Source organism: Odontomachus brunneus, unplaced genomic scaffold, assembly GCF_010583005.1.
Source record: "Odontomachus brunneus isolate Ranch 3 - 2012 unplaced genomic scaffold, Obru_v1 Obru_scaffold_092, whole genome shotgun sequence".
Lineage (NCBI taxonomy): Eukaryota > Metazoa > Arthropoda > Insecta > Hymenoptera > Formicidae > Odontomachus > Odontomachus brunneus.
The window spans coordinates 680,538-704,569 of record NW_022639542.1 but is presented as its reverse complement, the minus strand read 5'-3'; the positions used below and the strand labels follow the sequence as shown (position 1 = coordinate 704,569).

At 44.2% G+C, this 24,032-nt stretch overlaps 2 protein-coding genes across 3 annotated transcripts in view; one reads left to right on the top strand and one right to left on the bottom strand.

Moving 5' to 3' along the window:
- LOC116848270 overlaps nt 1-24,032 on the top strand; it is a 225,591-nt gene that overhangs the window by 174,315 nt on the left and 27,244 nt on the right. The window lies entirely within an intron of this gene.
- LOC116848284 (mushroom body large-type Kenyon cell-specific protein 1) overlaps nt 1-24,032 on the bottom strand; it is a 380,233-nt gene that overhangs the window by 330,707 nt on the left and 25,494 nt on the right. For both annotated transcript variants that reach the window (XM_032824190.1, XM_032824189.1), the window contains exon 3: nt 10,713-10,808. The gene's annotated coding sequence lies outside the window, so the exon portion shown is untranslated. The remainder of the gene's footprint in view (nt 1-10,712; nt 10,809-24,032) is intronic.

The following is a 24,032-nucleotide window of genomic DNA, read 5'->3' as shown; positions in this document are numbered from 1 at the left end:
GAGTTAAGTACTTCACTACGGCGCGCGCTCGCGACGGCTTCAATAAACGTCCGTATATATCTCGGGATAAAGAAAAACTGACCCGCGCCACTTGTACGGACATACGCGCGATGAGATGTTCGTGCGTTAACACAATCGTGCGATATCTCTCTATGCTACGAGACGTTAATTGATAATGTTTTGTATTCGTTTATTAACTGGCGAATCTGCGTTTCTCATGCAATTCTCCCGCGACCGATTTGTCGAGATAAATTTTTGTTGACCGGAGTGTGGAGGAGAAAGAAAGAGAGAGAGAAGTAGAGAGAGAGAGAATGTCGGTAGATTTTACCCGGGAAACCATCGCGGCCATGTTTCATCCGGCTTCGCTAGGTAAAACAAATGCCTCCACTTAACAAGCGAAAATTTCGTGCCGGGGTTGGCTCCCGCGCGACAATCCCGCCCCCGAAGAAGACGATCTCTTCCGACGCGCGGAAGATGAAAACTCCCGACGTCGGCCCGCAAAAATGTCGAGCGCACGTCGCCATTAATTTTCCCCGCCGTCCCGTCGTCCTCTCCCTTTCCCCCACCCTCTCCTTCGGCCGCTGCTCCCTTTTCAGCCCCGACATTCTTTCTCTCCTCCTCACTTTGGGATCCGACTGCCGACCGTGTTGCTTTAGGTCAGTGCCGTCTCCCCGCCGTCACCCTCCTCCACCTCTCTCCAGCGAGTCCGACTTATCCTGCTCGGTCGGTACCGTCGACGAGAGGAAACGGGGAAGGAAGGAAGGTAGATAGGTAGGTAGGTAGGTAGGTAGGTAGGTAGGTAGGTAGAATGAAAGGGCCAAGACGAAGAGAGAGTGCGCCGAACAAGGGGAAGAAAGAGAGACAAGGAAAGCAAAGAGAGAAGCAACATCTAACGAGTGGTTTAAGGAGGGGCAAGAAAACCGCCGTCGGTCCTTGGTCCGTCCCGGAGAGTTCCTTGACTCTTGCTCGACTTTTTGGGCCAACCTGCCCTTCTGCCTATCTTCTGCCTATCTTCTGCCTCTCTCTCTCTCTCTCTCTCTCTCTCTCTCTCTCTCTCTCTCTCTCTCTCTCTCTCTCTCTCTTTGTCTCTTTCGCCTCGCCCTAGTCGTTCATCGTCGATCCCACGGACCCACCCCGTCCCCTTGCCTCTACCTCGCCGCGACTGCTCTTTCTCTGGCGGTCCACTCCCGACCCAGCAGCCTCCGAACCGTCCTCGGAGGATCATCCACCTGGCGCCCTCTCTTGTTCGGAGCGCCTCTCGAGGAACAGGAGAAGCGGGAAGGAAGAGGGACATCTCTCCTCTCTCTTCTTACCCGTTCTCTCCAGTCCTCCCTTCGTCGTCCCCTTCGCGCCACCCTGTCGCGCACCACCGATCGCACGCCCGATTGGACTCAAGTAATTCGCCGGAGAGCCGAGGGATAACGCGAATAACGGCGAGATAAGCTGCGTACCGACCAGACGTGCTTTCAATCTTTCTCTCTCTCTCTTTACTTCTCTTTTCCCTCTTGGCGTCACTCGCTGAAATTTCGTGATTAGGACTAGCCATCGATATATCGATACTGGACAGTCAGATAAACGCAAATGTACAACAACTGTTTTCGCGAAAGACGTATGTCTCAATATTAGTTTAAGATAAAAGTGCCAGTTCGCGGACACATACCTAATCCTAGACATTCCTATTGCTTTGGTCTTGAAATGGTCATGAATATTTAAAATTTTAACATGGAATATACATATACATATTTCATGTCGAAAACTTAAAAATATTCGTATTTAAAGACCAAGGCAATAAGAATGTCCAGGATTAAATATCTGGGCATTAGTAGATATTTTTACCTTAGACGTTATTCTTCACTTTCGTTCTTGATTAACTATTTGCGCCCATTATTTCTTACTTTTTAATTATGCTTGTCGCGAGATGAATATCACGACATTCAATGATGTCTGAATGAAAATAGGTGTATCGACCTACATATTTTTATAATATATCAAGTCTGGCCTAGGATTACAGAGCAGAGAGTATCGTATCCCTGGGGATCTCGTAGAACTGGGGATTATACGTGCCTAGAATTTACATTCGGTTATGGGGACGGGGCAATCGCTTTCTCGCTGGCCACACAAAGCCGTTTCGGCGAAGATTACGTTCCTATAAAAGTCTGGGCGATTAAACATATACACGAACGCCGTGAGATAAACGACGATGTTAATTCACACGAATTCACACGGCGGAATTTCGGAGTACAACACGCAGCGAATAAAAAGTATTACCGCTCTTGATAAAATTTTTTCTCTTCGATTGACGACTAATACAAATATATACGTACGTGTATGGATAATACGGAGGAATATAGAGAATCGTCAATGATCCGGCAAATGCAATTTCGCTTCGCGAGCTCTTCGTCATAATTGCACTTTTCGCGAATATGTTCAGAAGCGCAGTCGAAATGCATCGTAAAATCTGTTGATTCTCACACGTGTCCCTCGCAACGGACGTGCTTTCCTCTCCTTCGAACAGTCCGTGACATCTAAATATTCATACGTGTCAGAGTGACGTGCCATCTCGATAGAGCCGCTTCGAGCTAGAGCAAATCGTCTTAGACGATATGAATCTGTAATTTATCGCGCAAAAATATTCCCATGAAAAATACACGGAAAAAAAGGTTTGGTTGAAATAACCAAATTTCTGGTCGAATATGAACGATCCAGAAATTCCGATTGAAATAACCCGAATTCTGTTTAAGTCAACCAAAAATCTTAACTTAAACAGAATTCGGGTTACTTCAATCGGAATTTCTGAATCGTTCATATATATATATTCGACCAGATATTTGGTTAATTCAACCTTTTTTCCGTGTACAATGCACTCTGTGTCACCTCTCAATTTCATATCTAATATATTTCCTTCCCGCGAAATAATATACTTGGCTTTTCTGACCATCGTGACCACACCGACAATATACAAAGTTAATCGCAGCCTCTCTCGCGCGAACGTCCTCTTTGAGATTCCGAAGAGAAAGAGGAGGAATCAGGCTGGATTTCGAAATGGCGACGAAAAAGGAGCGAGGTGGATTCCTGTCGCACCGTCCGAGCGACCGTCGACCGCAAATTTCACCGCAGACGCGCGTCGCGAGCGAAAAATACGTACAACTTGCCGCGATTGCGACTAAACCCTGTCTAGCTGGCCTATTATGTTTTCGAGTTTCATGGATGGACGACGGCAAGCATCCGGCGTACCGCGATATTAGCGGCCGCTCTCTTCTCCCTGTCCATCTCTTTAGCGGCTGCAGCAACTCGCCGGGCCCAATTTGGCGGCGCATCCCCTTCGTCCCCGGTCGGTGGACGCTTGCTTACCGAGTGTGTTACGTGAGTCTCTCCTCCATTACACGACGTCGAAACTGCGCTAAATTACAGCCTCGAAACCGAAGAGCCATACCTGCCGAGTGGACGATCGAGGCGCAGGGAAGGGAAAAGGGAAAGATTTAAAGAGCTCCTTCGCGCCGTCGGCGCATCTGCCGAAGGTGCTTCGTGGCTCGAGCGTTAGCTGAGGCCATCGCCGATGATGCGGCCGGTTAGGGAGTAGTTCGGAATTAGAGTACTTGTACTCTTCGGCAAAGTGCGTCAGGACATGGCAGAGGGATGTAGACGCGGCGCCGAGAGGGAGAGAAAGAGAAAGAAAGAGAGAGAATATTTTCATGATTATGCACGCGGACAATTCGAGGCGTAGACAAGAATAGAATATAAAATTAGTCGTTTACACAATAAACAATACACGGTTTTACATCAACGTGCATTTCTACAAGTCGAGAGATACATCAGGTTTCGTGTTTACGTTATTCGTGAAAAAGCATCCGCAAAACACTGCGATATAAAACTTCGCGATCGGATTTTCTGCGCTCCCAAGGTGCGTTCAATTTCGGTTTCGTTTAGAAGCAACGATAGAAACGGATTTTCGACATTGTTGGGCAAATTCCCGTCATTACCCGCGAAGTTGCATCCCGAGAACAACAACTATTACCGCCGACGTTAGTGGTTGAAGGCGTTGATAGTTGCGGTTGATGACTAGAATAGCGCATACTGGTAGCAGCTGTCATTACCCAGAGGCAAGCTTGCTCGTGACTAATCCTGCATGCCGATTCACCGTAACCTAGCCTACGAACCTGCCCCTGTATACACACATACACACACACACACACGCAGACAAACGCGTGCGCGCGCGCGCGCGATTAACGTGCTAGGTTACCCTAGGTTGTCATCCTGCCGCAAGGAAACCGAATCAATAGCGCGCGTGTGACGCGTGAGCGACCCAGTAACGGCCTCCGTTTTGTTTCCATCTCTCCGGTAAACAGTTCGCCGACATTTCCCGGATGCTCGAGAGGACGCGATTTATGCAAATTCCGCGTAAGAACGTCGTCCCCAATCAATTAAATTTCAAAACAGCGACAATGTTCGACTCGTCTTTCTTATGCAGATGATCCCGTCAAGGAAAAGAGAGAGCTTTTTCGAGAAAATAATTCCGAGACAAATCTAATCTCACGAAACATTCTAAGGTGTCCTGATCACAGACGCAAAACGATTAGGAAATCGTTGGAACGCGAAATTAAGAGATATGTAAAAAGAGTAAAAAAGATATCCCTCTCGATATGTAAGTTAAATTTAATCGCAGACATAGTCTGCGATTAGACGTCTACTAAAATGTGTTTCTTTCCGCTCGACAGACAAACGTGACGAAAAATTTAGGTACAGAATCAATAAATTCGGCACAATTACGGACTCTAAGGTCCTCGTCGCGTGATTTACGTTCCACATGATTTAACACAGATGTGATGTACGATCGAGCCGCGAGAGACGTCTGATTTGCATAGCAGGTTCGCGGCTAGTGATGCTTTTTTTTTTTAGCACACACGTCGCATAACATTATACTTATAATCCAACCGGAAAATTCAACGACCACTCGCTCCGAAGTTTCGATGTATTTTCCTTTCCCTCATTTACTTAGTAACGTTTCTACCGCGAATCCACCTCCCTTCCGTCCGCCTCTCGTCCTTCTTTCTTTCTTCCTCTTCTCTCCTCTGCTCTCTCGTCCGTTGGTACAGATATTTCCACCGCGTAATGTAATCCGCTTTACCTTGCTTGCGCGCTGCGCGCGAGCGCGGTTGACATATTTTTTTCCCTCCTCGTCTAAAGTACGTATGCCGCCATACAATGTTCTAAGGAGCCTTTCCCGCTTTTTCTTTCCGCCCGGTAATACCGTCCCGGCGGATGTAACGCAATATTTTCATTGCGCTCTTTGCCCGCGGCCACGGAAATGAATATCGTCTCGTTGCCGATATTAAAGTCAAATCAGCGGGAAAACGTCGGGCTGATATTACCATCCCCAACGGGCCGTTTGATGCGGAAGAAAGTCCGAACCGAGGACCGGTTCTACGTTCTTCGGACATCTTCTCCGCCCTGATTTGCCCTACTTGTCGTTTTATCTTAGCATGACATAACGTCAAATAAGAATCATGCAGATTCTACACGAAACGCGCAGACTACCGCGTATATCGTTGATCACACCGATTCTTTGCTTCTATTTTAAGAATTTCACTAATCTAGTATTTATATATATATATAGAAAGATGTAAGAGATTACGATAATTAATATAGTTTAGAATATGAGAATATAAAGGAGAAGTTTCGGTATGTACAAGTTGCAGAACTTTTGGATTAGGCAAATATTACGCTAACTGACAGAGTTGAGATTTTACATTAAAATTTTTTTTTCGTTTTCATCACGTATTGAGCAATACTCCTCTTTATTTTCGCACGTACTTTCACTGCGTAAAAGTATTCATAATTCTGTACAACTGATACGACATAAACATTGCAGAAAAATGTCGGTTAAGTTTTCAGCGTCGATCCGAAATCGCCTGATTGAGCGTTGGTCAGCCTACTCTTGCTTGAGGAACTCCACGTCCGTCGTTCAGCGGTACGATCTCTGCTTGAATGCGCGACGACGAAAAGGCGAAACCCTTCGCGGACTCGATTCTCCTCGTCTCGTTACGCGAGAGAGCGTCGCCGCGTAATTGTGTACCTTGCGCTCTTCGATCAACGTCCGGTAACGAGTTGACATACCGCGCAAAAACGCGGATCGATAACGTGTGCACATTGCGGCCGTGTGTCCACCAGCCGCGATCGCGTGTACGTGTGTACGAACGTACGCCCCACGTGCACACACGTGTGTGTGTGTGTGTGTATGTGTGTGTGCAGCTCGCCGTAGACGGTGGCCGGGTGCACGAACGTGAGCACGCGACTGAATTTCGCGGAGCGATAAGCTTTCGGCGAAGAGGACACTTAGGCGCCGGGCCCGACTTCCTCGTACGGACTCTCGGAAATTAATTTCGATCCTTAGCTTCCGGCCTGCGCGCGTCGCGCGGCTCTTGTACGGCCTCGAATTTAGATATTCCTGCGGTCTTCAGCGAGAGCGCACAACCGTCACGCGCGCTCCGAAAATTTCCTCGGTAAAGTGACAACTGTGTATTCGGGAGACCCGAAGGAAAGAGGACTTTCAAACGTGGTCTCTTTAGCTTTCAGTCGAGTTTGGTTTTGTAATCTAACGTCGGAGTAATTATTACCGTACAACGCCAAAGCAATTATTACACGAAAAGAATATTACAGTTTTCTTTCATAAAAAATTCTCTAAAAAATAAAATAAATAAGATAAAAAATGTCAAAAAATAAATAAAATAAATAAAAAAATGTAGATTTCAGAATACCAAAATAGGTGTTAAATGGAATAGGTGTTAAATGGAATAGGCTGACAGTAGGACCAAGATTTCGATTCGGAATTTCAGTCCCTAAAATATAAATATTACGCATTAAATGAAAGGAATGAATTACTGGATGACGATCTACCCATCGATTACAAAATCCTGCAGTGATGTCTGCTTTAAAATTCTGTCTGCGTAGAATATATATAGAACCTCTATTGCGCGATCATTGAAGGATTGTTAGGATAGTTCCTTTAGACAAAAAGAGAATCGTTCGAAGCAAGTCGCATTCATGTCGTGAATCTTCCTACAATGCTATCATCGTCCGTCCGCCGGAAACTCCGGCGTGTTCGCGATACACGGAAATCTGTCGTCGAACCATACGATATACTATTTATCTTGCCGGCACTTTGCATCACGCCGCCGTTGTTTACGTAATAAACATTCTTCTTCGTGATAAAGAGCGCGCTTAGGCGGGCGGAAGAGGTTTCTTTCAGGGCGTTTCTTCGGAGAATACGAGGTTTCGCGGTGGGAAGGTGCTTTGTCTTTGCACCATCGCGCGTGCAAGTGTTGGATGCTGCAGCGTGAAGATTGTTTTTTTTTTTTTATAAATCGCTTTTATAGCCTCTACTATCAGGTCGCTGTATAAATAATATCCATTTATCCGCCGCACAGCGCTTAATATTTACGGCAGGTTTATTTACACATCTTTTTTTTTCGCTTAAGCACCTACGATGCCACTAACAACCAGTGTAACCTACTAATTAACCAATATTTTTTAATAAAAATGCCCGCTGGATTAAGCCGTTTCATAAATCTGCGAGACAGCTCATTAAATTCATCTCGTTGCGCGTCTTCGGCTCGCCGTGGCGTACGAATAAATAATTTTTACGGACAATGCGCGATTTGCGCATATTGCACGATACGTGAGATAGATTTCCGACTTTGTCCGTGAAGTTGTTTTGTAGAATTGCTACTAGCGAGTAAAGAGAAAAAGAAAGAGAGAGAAAAGGAGACACATTTGATCGTGGATGAACAGATAATGCAGCCGACAGAACGGAAACGGTGAGCAACGAACAAGATTGTGCCAAATAGCTTCCTTGTCATTGGACTAAAGGACGATGCATAATTTCTAACTTTTCACTAACATCTTCACTTATTATCTTATAGCCTGTCACGCTCGCCTAGATGGAGGTCGGGAGAGTTTCTTTCTTAAGCGGACAAATAGGGAAGAAGTTTGTCGCGCTCCGATGAATCGTCTGGTTGATCGTAACGCGAATTTCACGTATTGTTATTACTCACGAAAATACAAACCCGCGTCACGGGATTTTGGCGAATAAAATTCCCACCTTTCGATGGGTCAGAAATCGAACCTGCATGAGACGCATTCCACGTCTCCACGCCCGACATGCTATTGAATTCTTCGTCGTTGTTGCCGACGCAACGTACATCGCAACGTACACGGGAAAGTAAACGGTGGCTACCACCTACATAATTGATGCGAATCTCCATACGTGTGCAGAAGTCGCGTGAAAACAAGTCGAACTCTCGTAGCTTCTGCGTTGTAGCGATCTGAGAGTTATGGAATCTAGAAATTCCCCTTCCCATCTCTCTCACTTTTTCTTTCTTTTTTTTTTTTTGATATATATGTGATAAAAAATTATAAAATTCGTAAGAGCGCGAGAAATCTTATGTTTCCATGCGTGCAAGTTACAAGGCGCGGTTGAAAATGCTCAGAATTCAGAAGGGAATCGAAAGGATCATGGACTCAAAGTGGAAAGAATAGTTAACGTCGAAACACTGCTGAAAGGCCTAACGTCCCGCCTAACGGATTATGTCAGCGTTAACAGCGTCGTTTAATACGACGTTCTCCCGACGTTTAATCCGGCAACTTTTAATTCGCATTTCCTTCGTCATGCGATATAATGTCGCATGTGCGCGATATAATCGATCTGCGAGACCGCGCAAGGTAAGAGGTAGTGACTGTGGACGCGCGCTATAAGTTTGCTCCTAGTTTCGCACACGAAGAAACTCTTTGCGCCCCATTGTGTCACCCCGCGGCGCGGAAGGTTAAGCTGTTGCACGGCGGATTATCGATCCGCGGCGGAAAAAAGGCTCTCTTGCAATGCGTCCTATTTTAGGCTGCGAGCGAACGAGGCTTCGCGCCGTTGTTGTTGTTGTTGTTCGGTTTGATTCTCTCGTTGCAATCGACTGCACCGGGTCCCACTCGTCAATTTTTTATGCGACGTTTCAATGGCCAATCACCGACAAACGCGACCGAATACTCACACGCCTGTGACACTTGCGTGTACAACGCAGCTCGTATATGCGCGTGCACGTCCGAAATAATTCGCTAAAAAATATCGTCGGAATCTAAAAAAATATGCAGAGGGAAACAGAGAGAGGGATATATATATATATATATATATATATATATATATATATATAGAGAGAGAGAGAGAGAGAGAGAGAGAGAGAGAGAAAGCAAACCGTGACAAAAGGATGATACAGTAACTTTTTTCCCCGTGTAAACGCTTAATAACACTTACAGTATCATTTTTATTTATACGAATTGTGACCCGTATCGGTCTTTATTTACCGACTTTATAACACAACGACCTTCGAATACTAAAAATTTGATTGCCCGCGAGGTTTTCAAAGAACCCCGACACATTTTAATTCAATAATAGACTATGTGACTGGGATGGCCGTGTATTTTGCGCACGATTCGAATAGAACTGACAAGTGAAGTCGATTGCTCCGATATTAATTCAAGAGCAAGATAGCAACATTCCCTGAGCCGAAATTTTGGCTACACATTAATCTTGCAAGCTGTACCCAAAAACGAAATAAATATGAATACAAACTGTGTTCCTTTAATTACTCATATTTTATTGCCACATTATTTATCCATATATTAAATACTCAAGAAAAATATTTGGATATCATTCATTGAAGAAAACGCATTTATTTATAGCATCAATCATAATACTCTGTACAGTATTACATGTAGAAGCTTTATGTGTTGATCCCTCAAGTGTGATGGAATTTGCAGGATTGATGCAGTACCAAAATTTCGATTCGGAAACGTTACGCGACGAACGCAGCGCGCGAAGCAATTCGCATAACATCATCATCCCGCATGCACAGCCGTGTACGTGCATTCATGCGTGCATGCGTGCATCGTCAGGCAAAACCTTTGCCGGGAGAAGCCATTTTTCTCATCCTCCTGCTCTCGCGCGGCGTTCTCGGTCCCCCTTTTGAGAGAGACCGAAGAGTGGATGTTCGGGTCGACGCGACCTACCCCAAAATCGCCCGTTAGGCCTTCCCGGACGACGCGGCGCGCCAAGCGCGTAATTTCGCCCACGGACGAAACTTTCTCCGTACTCACATCCGGCCCGAACCTTCCTCAAGGGGTACGGCGTTGCCTGGCCGCGCTGTACAATAATTGTCCGACGCGTAATACGGTACAGTCCGCGCCAGGTCATTCTCGCGATCGGCGAAAATCTACTCTCGCGTCAAGTATCGGGTGACTTGAATCCAACGCACTCAGTTCGCCCAATGTACTTATGAAGATTTATCTTGATCGCGCAATAGTTAATTATTTTATCGAAACATAAAATGTATAGTCGCGCGTTATCGATGTATACGTTCCATTCATGATATTGCACAATGATATTTCAGAGCGCAATTAGAATCGAAGTCGTCATAATTGTCGAGTCACAAGCGAATAAAATTGGTCAATGCTTTTGAGTGGATTTCAACTGATTTTTGTTTGTCGTTTTTTAACGTGTAGGATATAGTCATTTTGCTATTGAGATAAAAACCTGCATCGCGTGTTACATGCGAATTATCTGACTAGTGTCTGACTCTAATTGAGTTCCCGATTAATCTATTGAAATATTGCGCTTTCAATTCGGATGTTAAATTATCTGAATATTTAACGCAAATTTGTAAACTCACATTGTTCAGCCAATACTCGCTCAATACAAACTGTACTCTCTTCATCCATCAAAACTGCATTCCCGCATCACTGTGTAATCGCAAACTCTGACGAATCTGAAGCAAAAATTAAGTTTCCTAATTAGTTGAATCAAAAGACGTTAACATGTCAAAGATACGTACGGTATAAGACTGTATATTCTTAAACTAGCGAAAATGAGAAGCGGCAGTCACTTTTACGATTCTAGATTGTTGCCGTTGTTTTGTTGTGTACGTTGAGAGAAAACGTTGTTTGATATTTGTAAAAAATATAGTTGGGATCAAATTAGACCTAAATCATATTTTTTAGTTGTTCCAACACGGAAATAGTAATAATAACATGCGTATAAGATTATTATTACTAAAATTATAGTTAACAATAACATGCGTAATGTTAATAATAACATGCGTATGTTAATAATAACATGCGTATAGATTATTATTACTAAGATTATTATTACTAAAATTATAGTACAATTGACTAAAAAATAATTGCCTTGACCACAATTTATAATAATTATTTCTCTATATAGATTATAGTTATACATATCAAACATTTTTCGCTCGGTGTATATAATTTTTAATCCGAGAAACAATATTAAAAACGTCATTGTTTAATGCTATTTGTATCCTAACGTTAAATATTACACATTATCTTCTAAAATTTAATTACTTAATTAAACAGATGTTGCTGCATGCGCTACTGTGTTTTTTCTTTCTTTTTTTCTTTAATAAAATCACGATGACACTAATAACGTGGAAAATATTTAATATAGAAAACGACGTTATCCCATTAGAATTTGAGATACACGCGTCGGCGGTTTTAATTACAAAGTACGGTAAAACATATAAATATAAGTCTGAGTTTCGATATATTGACACAAAAAAGATGTAGTCCGATATATCTGATATCGGAATATAATAATTCTTGTAGATTAATATTGACACATAATTTGGTTTAATGCAAAATCTAGAAGCCGCGTACAGCAGTTATATATTTGCCGTTATTTCACAGATGTATTTACCATATCCACGGATTGGTTTTATCACTTGGTTGTGAAAAAATGTCGGCGGAATCGACGGAAGAATCGCGCGCATGCCGTCCTCGTTAGACAAACACACGCGGGACATATTTCCAACGTACTTGAGTTTAATATTTATTTAAATCCTCGCGTATGTTTCGCGCGATATGGAGAGATTTGCGCGTATTAATTCGCAGCGAGTTTGAAATCGACGCGATAGCGCGAGATCTCGCCGTCATCGCGACTAATCGCGGAAAATCGGCGGCTTGAGCGCGCAAAAAATATCTGAAAAACTTGTCGATTTTCGCGATTTGCAGACCAAGTCAACCCCATGCGCGCAAACAGTCGCGGATTTAGAGTTTTCGTGATTATCTCTGCGCGAAACAGCACTTTGGAGAGTCCCTCTACCCAAAGGTACCGAAATCTTGAGAACGAAAGTAATGCATAACGAGTAATTATATCTAATTAGTTATTATATCTAATTAGTTGATGAAAGATTACAATTGCAAATTTTTCATTATTATCCACAACAATTTACTGGGATAGATGATAATTTTCTCGAAACAAATGGTTACAAATTCGCGTAGGTGATGAGGCTACCTAAGAGGAGCATCGTCTGACGACTCTCAGACCCGTTCCCATATTACATTAGCTAATTGACACCCAACTGATTCTCTGAGAATCATAATTGAAGCACGGCTGAGGTTAACCGTTGTTGAAGCCACGCTAAACCGGTGAGAACCTCGTCTTTATCGGTAAATCCGCCGCTGCATCCGCCGACGAATACCCAGGAATGTTTCGTTTTCTTCAAGGTGGAGAGCAATCGCGTGCGGAGGTGCTCGCCGGGCAAAACGGTGAGCGCGGGCGCGCACGAGTAATCGGGAATCGAGACGCAGAACGTGCGTTCGTGCGTGGGATCGCCGGATAATACGCAGCGATTTCACGCCGATGCTATCACAACATTTTTACGACGCGATACAGTAACGCGTTACGGTATCACGCTCGCGCTACCGATAATTATCGTTAACGTTATTTTGCGTAATGTTCGCTCCCGTACGCGCTCTGCGAATGAAAGAAAGAGAGGGAGGGAGGGAAGGAGAGAGAGAGAGAGGGGGGGGAGGGAGGGAGGGAGAGAAAGAGAGAGTGAGAGAGGGAGAGGAAGAGAGAGGTGGTTCATTAAAACCGTTTAAGCCGTACGCCGGTACGAGTTTATAATTTGCGCGACGATTACGATCTTTTGACGCTTAACGAGGAAACGTTCGCTCGAAGAATCTCACTTAATTCTGTAGCAGTCCGACGTCCGAAAATTTCCGTTTATTTAGTACGTTAAGAAAAACGAAGAAAAATCGATCGTGTCTTCGACGCGTGCATTCACTGAGGAAAAAGTGTTTGGTATTTGTAACTATAATCGCGCATAGTGGAAGATACACAGTCGGAAGAATCATTTACGTGGTAAGTGTTAGTAATAATAACTTTATATGTATATGTTGATACTACTATTTTGTGGTTGGACCAACAAAAAAATACAATTGGCGCTGCAAATAATTATCAATTTAGTATTCTCTAAATTTCTTGGAGTGAAAATCTCACTCGAAAAATGAGACGACAACCGAGTCACTCGAGTGACTTCTTACTCTTGCAGAATGAATTCTTTCGTACCGTGGAGTGAAAATTTTCACTCGAGCGACTTTTCACTTGTATGGAGTGGATTTTCAATCGTGAAAGAGTGAATGAAGGATCAGAAATAGCGCATGTATCGTTATAAGAGTTATTCCCATGAGTTTATAGTAGTGGCTCAGTAGGTAACGCGAATGGTTCAAGAGCCAGAAGTCTCAGGTTTCAAGTCTCCCACTGTGTTCAGCGAATTTTTCCAAGTATATTATAAATGGAATTAATTAACTGGAGTCAGCAGCAACCACAAACACGATAGAACTAGAGATTTTCCTTTTTATCTAATCATAAAAATTCACTTTACTTAGAGTGAAATATTCACTCTTGCGAAAAGTGAAATATCACTCCATTCAGACTGGCAGTATTTTCACTATCGCTTGAATACCCACTCCTTTTGAACGAAACTTCACTCCTAGAAATTTAGAGAGTAACATTAACCATTTTTCTCTCTCAGTGTGTCACGCCTACAGCGGCTGCATCTTAAAAATTTTGGTTGAATTTGAAAAATTTGGGGTTTCAAGCTGGTTCCTTTCCTCTTTCGCAGAAATTCTCGAGATGCTGAAACAGCCGGGTGCCTGATCGCATCCGGCAATACGGACCGGTGGCCGAAATCGAACGCTTTCGCGCGCGCTGCGTTTCACTCGCAGCATGCGCTTTTAGCCCGCACGCGTATATACGCAAGGTCATTGACGCGGTACACTTTTATCGTTAAGTATGGTCGGCGATGAGTGGTTTGCGCGCGGTCGGATCTCGCCGTTGTTCCATCTTTTTTTCATTCCTCCGCGCTTCGCACGTATATCCCGTGTCGGAATTGAAGCGACCGAAACGAGAACTATAACAAGTGTAGTGCGGCTTGTTGCGTACCGGTGAGCGGATTATTCCCGCTTCTCGTGCGGCTTCTAATGAGCGAGAATAATTGCCGTGCGATTTATCGTGACAATCACGGTACGCGCGGCTACGCACATATAAATAATATTTTCGCTTAAGTATTTCAGATAAATGTTTTTGCGAGAAAGATTAACCGCGGTCGTTTCTCGCGACTGGCCATATGATTAAGCGCGTCTTCGTGTTGATTAAATATTTTCTTGGACTAGCGTGACTAGACAATTATACGCTGTCAGAAGAATTGTATGATATCGTAACCGACATGAAGCTAAGAAAATATCGGGGGAATTTCATCAGAGGATCTCTCATTGAAATTTAATACAACTGAGAAATGTATTGCGTAGACCACACAACTACACAACTACACAACTACACAGTGTCGTGATTAATGACCAAGATGCCGAAAATCTCACTTAGAGTTGACTCTTGAAACAATTCGATTCAAAACAATAGTCGGCCATAGTTGTGCAAGAATGATCCGATCCACAAAATTATGATTTTTGAGTTTTTGTCATTGATGGCTAATCTATACGTCTTTCTACATAAAACAGAAAACACCCTCATAAGCGCCTAAAATTAATTAAAAAACAGTTTTTATTTGCTACTAGTTGCGTTTTTTCTTCATTTTTTAAGGATTAAGCTTGTCAACGAATATTCTTGAAGAGAAAAAAATTGACTATGCTTGATTTGTTAAGCGACTGCGAAGAACCTTAATGCTATCTATGCTTTTTAAATCATGCACCGAATTTTCGTCTTTACTTTCCTCGAAACACTTCAGCTGAGTTGGATCATTCTTGCATAACAACAGCCAATTCAAAGCAGAGAGAGAGAGAGAGAGAGAGAGAAATCGTTACACGTAAGAGTGCGACTGATCGAACGAGCATTTCTGGAGACCTGTCGAGTCGCCAGATGCTTCTTACCTTTGCTCGTTTTTCCATCGATCGCGCTGCAACGATCGAGATGCTATCGGAGCAAAATGTGGGCTGGCCAATCGCGATGCTCGCTCGCGAGCGGAGAGACGATGCTCGTAGTTCACTCATATTCGGTGAGTGACCCGCAACCGCTAGTCTCAACGACCAGCAGCACCAAACATTTATATGCCTACTGCCCGGCCTGAAAATATCGTCCCCGAAGTGAAGAGAGAGACAGTACGGGGACCCTGACCCTCCTCAACGACAATATTCGACGTCTGCATCACGCTTTCGCGTTAAACTTTTACTATGTCGCAAACTATCGTGCAATCGCAACTACGCGCTGCGCTAGGACGCGTGAGCGTGCGTGTGTCCACGCAAATTGCGAATTCTTCGGCGAGTTCTTCGATTATATGAGCGAAATTTTACGCGGCGTTCTGGCTCTTGACAATTGAAAATCGTGGCATATAAATGACGCTGGTCAAACGTTTCTGCATAGCGACCGCAGCGAAATACCTCCTGTTGAAACTCTATCCGACGTAACAGCCGTTTTATTAAATATTTCACGGAACAAATAATGAAGTGTACGCGTAGCACTTTCAATAATCGGCGTAAAATAAAAGCAAAAATGGTGCACGCAATGGTCTCCTCTTTTTTATAGCGTCGAATATTTCGAGAATTGCGAGTAAACGCGAATAATTCTAAAAAAAAAATTTCGTCCAAAACGAATTCCTACCAATTCCCGTCAATTTGGCTAATCCGTCCATTTTTGCTTTTTTCTTTTTTTTTTTACCGAGAGAGGGGAAGAGAGATTACGATAAAATTTCACTTGTGTCACGACGCGTCGGGATAGATCGCGTGATGCATCGCGAAGGGTTAATCGGTACATCGTCTAAAAGGCGGCGCACCTGCCATTTCCACATATACTACATCGTACGTTGGGTGCGATTATGGCGGTTTGATCGGCACAGTACGACGACAACGACGAGGAGGAGAAGCAGGATGCAGTCGACCTCGATGTTCCACCGTCGCTGTGGAAAGCTTATAATTTGGACAATGTCCACGCAAAGTCGGTGACAAAAGAAGCGCGTCTCGAACGCGAACGCGAAGCAGGAAGAGACGAACGTGGAGGTATCACTCGGCGCGGGGCTGATACCCGTAAACGTTTCGTGCCGTATACACATACGTGATGGCGCGCACACACACGTACGGGCGCGCGCGCATACGCGCCTATGCTGAATTATGCAGCCTGCATATTTTCCGGTCTGTTTGGTGGGTCTCAAAGCCTAACCGGTAACCCGGCAGCCTGAGCGCTCGCACACACGCTCGCGCGCACGCACGCGCACACACCGGATGACTCGTCTGCAGAAGCCTTGCAGCACGCGCGAAAATTTTTCAATTTCACAGCAGGCTGCGCCCGCAAGAGAACTCGCTGTGAAAGAAGAGCCTCCCTCGCGCGGAGACGATTCCAAACTGAAAATAGAATAACGATGGCGTGGAGAAGAGAGCCCGGATGATTCGCGGGAATTCTTCGCGACAGACCACGGCGATCTCGTTGTCTCGCTGGATATTGCGGAACTTTGCGCGTGACGATATGAAGGGAACGTTTTCCCTAACACGACCTCGAGAGTGATAAAGCAATCGGGGGAAGCTGAATCGTCTTAATTGTCCGACGACTTATCGGCGCTTTGCGATTTGCCGCGAGCGCGAGGAATGCAAAACTGCAATTGCGTGAGCGACTCCAAGGACAGATGTGCGATGTTAATCGCGAAATGTCATCGTTACGTAGGACTGCAAGCGTAAGTCACCTGCTAATTGATCGCACGTTAGTCGGAGGATTCTCGAAAATCCCGTCGGCGAATGAGGAACCCTATTAGTCGCGCGCGCCGCGTGCGAGCCTTATCGTTTATTATCGACTGTGATTCAATTTGCCGCAAATGACACCGTGATTTGACAGCGGCGAGGTGTCGTCGCGTTTTATTGTAACGCACGCAACGCGTCGGCTGATCGATCGACGATGATTTAATGCCGGTGAGCCGGCACCGTTGTCGAATCCGGCCGGTGCGTAATTTCCTCATGGCCGGTTTATAAATCCTGATTAATTATTTGTCAGTGAATTTAGTAGATACACGAGTACTTTGAAAATTCAATAATTCGGCGCGGTTTATAGCCCATTATTCTCTGCGAAATTAATATCTACTGGCCAGCCGATTATTTCGACGTTGAAAGCACTGTTGTTTTGATTAATCTAAACGCAACCGGAAAAAGGGACATCTATCACGAACATCGGAAACCAATGCGCGACCAGAGAGAGAGAGAAAGAGAAAGAGAAATAGACAGTTTATTAATGTCCTGGAGTACGTTGGCCTCTTAGAATAATACAATGAAATATCTTAACGGCAATATTTTGACGGCAATATAGATCATATAGAAAATGAAAAAAGAAGGAAAAGAAAATCCCCAGTTTTCAAAATAAAACCCAATGGTCGTACTGAAGATATACAAGTTACATAACTAATGACTACAGCACCGTGCAAACATGAAAACGCTAGAGAAAAGAATAGCAAGTAAACAGAACAAGGTAACGCTAGAAAAGTAAAGCATCGCAGTTGAAAATAAACACAAATATCTCACGCAAAAGAGTCGTTTATGATTTTAGTAATACACGCAAGACGTAATAGATCCGATGAGATTACGCAAGTAAACTCGACGTCATTTTTAAAAGCAAAAAAGTAAGTAGAACGTACGCAGTGGAATGTAAAGAGTGCAATGTCAAATTTCGCTCCTTTTCCATGGGATTTTGTAAAACTTTAAGTATTCAATACATCAAATAATACACCAATTTTAAGCTTATAACGAATGGATTAAGAATATAAAATCTCAATGTTATTCTCGTTATTTTCCTCTGATATCACGCAAAGTTCACGCCACGCGCCAGTATGGCTGTCTACCGAGATTGCCATCTTTTGTGTCGTTATCTTCCAAACGACTACGAGAATACTATCGAGACTTTATATTCTCAATCTACTCGACATACAAGTTTCAAATCGGTATCATTAATTCAAAGTTATTCGGGCCAAAACGTCTACAAGCGCTTGACCGCACTCTTTTTCTGCGATTCCCCCGTCTCGATGTACAAACGCCGCGCTTCATCTCTCCCCTCCGTGGCTATTGTCCACATTCCTTAAGAGCCACTATCAAAAATAATCTGTTCCGTTCCGTTCCGCGCGCGAGACGGAAAGCAAGAAGCTGAGAGACTACTAAGCCTTGTGGCCGAATAGAAACGCGTGACTTGCATCTCCGCGACAGGTTGCATGGCACGTTTTTTCCGCGCCCCGTAATTTTGCAGGGAAGTTGTCAAATTACGGGATGCCGTTAGTCCGCTCTCGCGCGAACGCGCACGCACATAATCGTGCCAATGAATCTACATAATAAACCGACAGCACGGGCGCTCGTACATTTCCTATCGATTTGTTTTCGCATCTCCGCCGGTGTCTCGTCCGGCGTGCTATGCTCATTTCCTCACCGTTATCGATCATTCGCCAAGTGCTACGGGAGCTTGAGACGTTCGAGCGAAAGACTCCACGGGATTCTACGACAAACGTTTGCGCTTTCGGTAGACCGTAACACGCTCGTCTGCATTCTTAACGCCATTTCTGGGAGGAAAGTAATTCCCGTATTTAACTTTGAGAAACGACTGCGAGAGCTCGCGTCACGACGGCCTTAAGTGTATATGACAAAAGTCGCGATACACTTAGCCCGGCCGCTCCTCGTGGAGGATTCCCGCGGGATCCGAGCGCCGGTAATAGTCCTGCGCAATCCACCTCGGCTACTTCGTTACTCGAACAAATAGTATCCGTATCGACGACAAACGTGCGCTTATTTATCCTGTCTATACCTTCTCCGCGGGATGACGCTGACTATATAAGAGTTCTCGCGATATCACACGTGGTGTATGTATGTCATTCTCGCTGTTTCGTTTGAGATTTCATCGCGATCGATACGGGAAGTTGTCTCTTTTACATTGCGCGACGTGCACTACGCGGCTGCAAGCAACTTACGCGATTATTCGATGTCGGCGACTCCGCTCGGTTCAAAGACATTATTACTCATTGGCGGGTTCTTCGTCTTGTTTACACTCAGTTATACGAAATCTTTTTTTCCGTGAATTTGCACGTGTTCTGATTGTGGTAACCAGAAATCGGTTGGGATAACATTTACCATAGATACAGTCTAGTTGGAGCAGATACCGTCACTGCTGCATCGCCAGTAACTTAGTGACTGCTGACAGTAACCATATGATTAGTTGTTCCATTTTACTGAATATTGAATCTAGTTGACGCAAACAGATTTATGTATGGCCCAACTGTCTTTTTTTCTGTGTAAGTATTGAATAATTAATAAATATTTCATGTCTCGCGAGGCTCGAACAGCCAAGCTTGCAATCCATCTCATTACTTGACATGACTACTTGACATTACGTGGCTTACAACGTGGTGCTCACCTTTCATCTACCAATAACGATCGTCCTCGCCGCTTTCCCGAGAGACGATCCTCGAGCTTTCATGCGGACCTTTTACTCTTTGCCGAGGCAATCCGCCGTTTTTCTCATTCTCTTCTTCTTTTTCTCTTCGTGACCTTATTAAACTGTTACTGGAGTAAGCCATTCGATGAGTCGCATAATGGCAAATTAATTTTATCGTAAACATCTTAAAAGGAGGAATTAATTTTGGCATGCGCCATTTTAAATCCAACTCGACCGGGCACGAGTCACAAGTTACGGGAAATGATGGTCGCGTGATAATAAATATTATCACGGTGTTATATTCTTTTTCTTGCGCGTGAGCACGTCAAAAGTCAAGATTTTATTGACTTGCAGCAAGACAATTGATGTTTTATTCATCGAATCGCGAGATCAAACGATCGAATTTACGATTCCGTCGTCCGCCTCGTTACTTGTTACTCGACCACTTGACATTACGTAACTTCTCACGCAACAACGCGCTCATCTTTTATCTGTCGACGACAATAATCATCGTAACCACTTTCTGAATCCCCAAGTGGCAGCCTCGATTTTACCGCAAGGTTCGCGCCGTTCGTCGGGTTCGTCGATAGAGCTTTAGTCACCTGCGATAACTTGTTTTTTCTACCGGTGAATCGGCAAACGCGACATGTAAAGGGGAACGAGTAAAGTGGCTTTTACGACAAACAATTGTGACGCGGGAAGCCGACGACGCGGCAAAGGAATCGCGCGAGTCAAGTGTATTGCGGACTCGAGCATTTAGCTGAAGCTCCAAGTCCGCCGAGAGAGACTTCTCTCTTTCTCTCTCTCTGCAGGGCGTAACTCACGACGATTGCGAGGGAGGGATTACGAGCGAGACCGGTGCGACGACGGGATGTGCCGTTGTCATTTCACAGCCGGCTAAGATCGAGATCGTCGCGATAATTAGACTTGCGCGCATGACCGCACGGTAGGAAACAAATATCAAAACGCGCAACAGGTAGCTTCGCCCAAATAACGTTTATCACTTTCGGCGGATTCGCGAAACGCAAAAAAAAAGCATACGGAGCTACATATCCGAGCTCGACTGGTACTACAAATTTGACACATTTGGTGCTGTCGAGAGATCTACACGCGCCCGCACGCCGATACGGTAGGGAAACCCCTTATTCTCCCTCGTTTTTGTTTTTCGTTTTCGTATCGCTACATAGTTCACCCGATAACTTGTTCACGCGAAATCGAGACCACGCGCGAGATCGTAGCGACGTTTCACCGAAAGTCGCGCTCGTCTTCTCCTTCCGTCTCCTCGATTAGCTCGCATCCTTCCGAGGCCTTTCGCGACTCCCTCCTCCCGTCGCCGGCCTCGACTGTTTCGCCGACTCTTGCACATTTTTAGAAATTCAGGTTGCGTTAAATTGCCGGGCACGAATTGCACTGGCCGCGTGTCGCGCTCTGATTCGACGACGGTTACGTGTGTGTGGCACGCGAGCCCCGATATCGCGTAGCACGCATATGCCGGCGAATATACACGTCGAAAGATGGCAAGCATGAGAGATCCCGGTGCCGATTCCGTGTCAATAAGTCCGATTTTCATTCACAGATAGAAGCCCTATAATAATCACTCTATTCAAAAGTCGATATTTGCTCAGGAATCTCGTCCGCAAGCGGTCGGCTCGCGAGTTTCGAGGTAATTAAGAGCGAATTTTGGAAAGTATCGTACGACTACCCGAGTAGAACCTTTAGTCCTGCTTTCGACTACTGAACTTTCTTATATCCATATATTTCGAAGGATCAGTGTATGCTTCATACACAGGATCGTGATTACATTATGCAAGATTATGCAAGATATAGATATATTGTTACGCTACAAAATTTCACAGTAATTTTTATCATAAAATCCTCTTTGTGTACAGGCCGTACTTTCGTCACTTTAGATTGTTTCTACGGAAAGCCTCTGTATATATTCGTACATTGAAATACTCCTATGTAAAGACCAAAATAATAAGAGTGTCTAGAGTTAGGTATAAACGTTATTTTATATATATATATATATATATATATATATATATAGCGTCCAGGTATTGGTACTTTTACCTCAAGAGCGACGCACGTGAAAATCTCGTCAGGCAAGCGCGGTCTGAAAACTGAGATCAAGCGACTACGCGGAGGAAAAACGATCATTGTGCTCTAAGTAAGTAATTTGCAATCATCGTAATGACACAGTGTACACTACATGGTATACAAATTGAGCAAGTAGCCTCGATAACGTGATCCCCTCGCGAGCGAAACGAGAAAACGAAAAGAACGGCCTAAAATGATGCGGAATGGTGCTATTACGGGAGATAATTCCTCGATACCACTCAAGTTCTTCGAAACGCGCGGGAGCAACGCTGTTTGCGGGGAAAGAGAGAGAGAAAAAACTCCATCCACTTCTCGTACTAGGGCCACTTTGTGATTACCGTCGTGACAAATTACAGAAACGGCGCGGCATGGCCGAGAGTGCGCGCGGGCGTGCTACAATATAACGCGATATACAAATTACCCAACTTTGTAGTCGCCGTTGTAAATCGAGGGGCATGAAGTTACGGCGGCGAGTAGTCCGACGTATACGTTACTTGATTACGAGGGCGATTACAAAGTTGCTCCCTCAAATGCCCCTTTCGTTTTTCTCTACGGTGGTAGCAGTAGCAGTAGTCCGTAGTAGCGGCAAGGTCGTCAGAAATTCGATAGTAAGCACCACGCGCGCGCGGCGATTGTCCGAAAGTGAGCACCGTGGTAGCAAGATCGAGTGCAAACTCCGACATTCGATTCCAACTCGGAATGCAATAACGCACACGGCGAATGATATAAAATATAAATGATATCGAAATACGCAAGGGAATGTGCGTAACGTTATTGTGGACGAGATCTATCAGCTTTGCGATTATTAATGTATTCACGGTATGAATTTTGGAGGTAGATCGATGGCTCAACGTTCATAAATTACGGGCTCTCATTCATCATGCGAAAATAATAAATTACGATGTTAACAACACCGGGATGTCAGCAAAATAATAGAAAACACATTATCCAGCTGAGTAGAATGGGTCGTGACCGATGATCCTATCGGACGAGAAATAATACGTAATTATTGCCAGTTGTGCGCGTTATGGGCGCGTTAACCGACCACGCACAATCTCTCCAAATGTTACAAATACTCTCGACAAACGCGCGAGAGCGCGTTTCGGCCTCTCGTTTCACACCGCTCAGTCTTTCTTTTGCTCATCGGCGACCTCGCAATTAGTACAATTTTGCAGAGGGGGATACATGCCGGTTTTAAACGTTTGCTGCACGTTTTCTGTGAATTTACTGCCGCCGTTTCTTCTCCAGTTCCCTCCCTCTCGATGCCAATGACATTAATTGCTACCACTATATTCCGGGAAGTCTTAAATCTTTAAACGACCTTATGAGTAGTGAATATCAATCAATACTGCCAATTCTTTTTCCTCTCCATCTCTTTCCCTCTCATCGAAAGGAAAAGAGTATTAGATCGCATTTCCGCGAATATATTTAGTCGTTTATAGAAACGTGCGATTAGAACGGCAAAATTGCACTATAATTACAAGTGGATAGTACAACTGCCTCGGGGGAGTCTTATCTATAAGGGAGAGATCTTTATTTGCAAATTTCACTTCGGCTAAGAATACATAAGTTGTTTATTTTCATGTCCACGTTTCTCATTTTCCGCAAGTGACAACGACAGGAATTTAATTCATTTTCTTTCTCAGAATTATATCGGCCATTGTGAATTATTATATAACGTCAAAAACTCCTTTTATTTTCAACGTAAAATTTTCGTGTACTTTTCCGTACTTTCCAAGGTTTCGATAGCGACACGTCGTACACAAGGAATAATTCAATATTCCGAGCAGTATCGATTAAACGCACGAGGTAATTCTCTTGCGTTGTACTTGCAGAAAAAAAGGTAGTATTGAAGACCATTCTTCGCGTGTTACCTAACATATTTATACCGAAAGAGAGGCGCGTATCTTCCATAAAATAATTAATATAGAAGCTAGCCGAGCGGAATACTTGGCTTCGCGATGCCAATGAAAACATGAAGAATAAGCAGCAGTACATTTTATTGTTCCCTTATTTCTCCCTCACGAGGTAATTTCGCGAACCATCAGATCTCAAGAGTTCGCCGAACCATGGAGTCTTTATCGCGTAACAATTTTTTCCTTCGGGAAAATATTGTCGTAGGTCTTCTTCCGGCGCTCTCTCTCTCTCTCTCTCTCTCTCTCTCTCTCTCTCTCTCTCTCTCTCTCTCTCT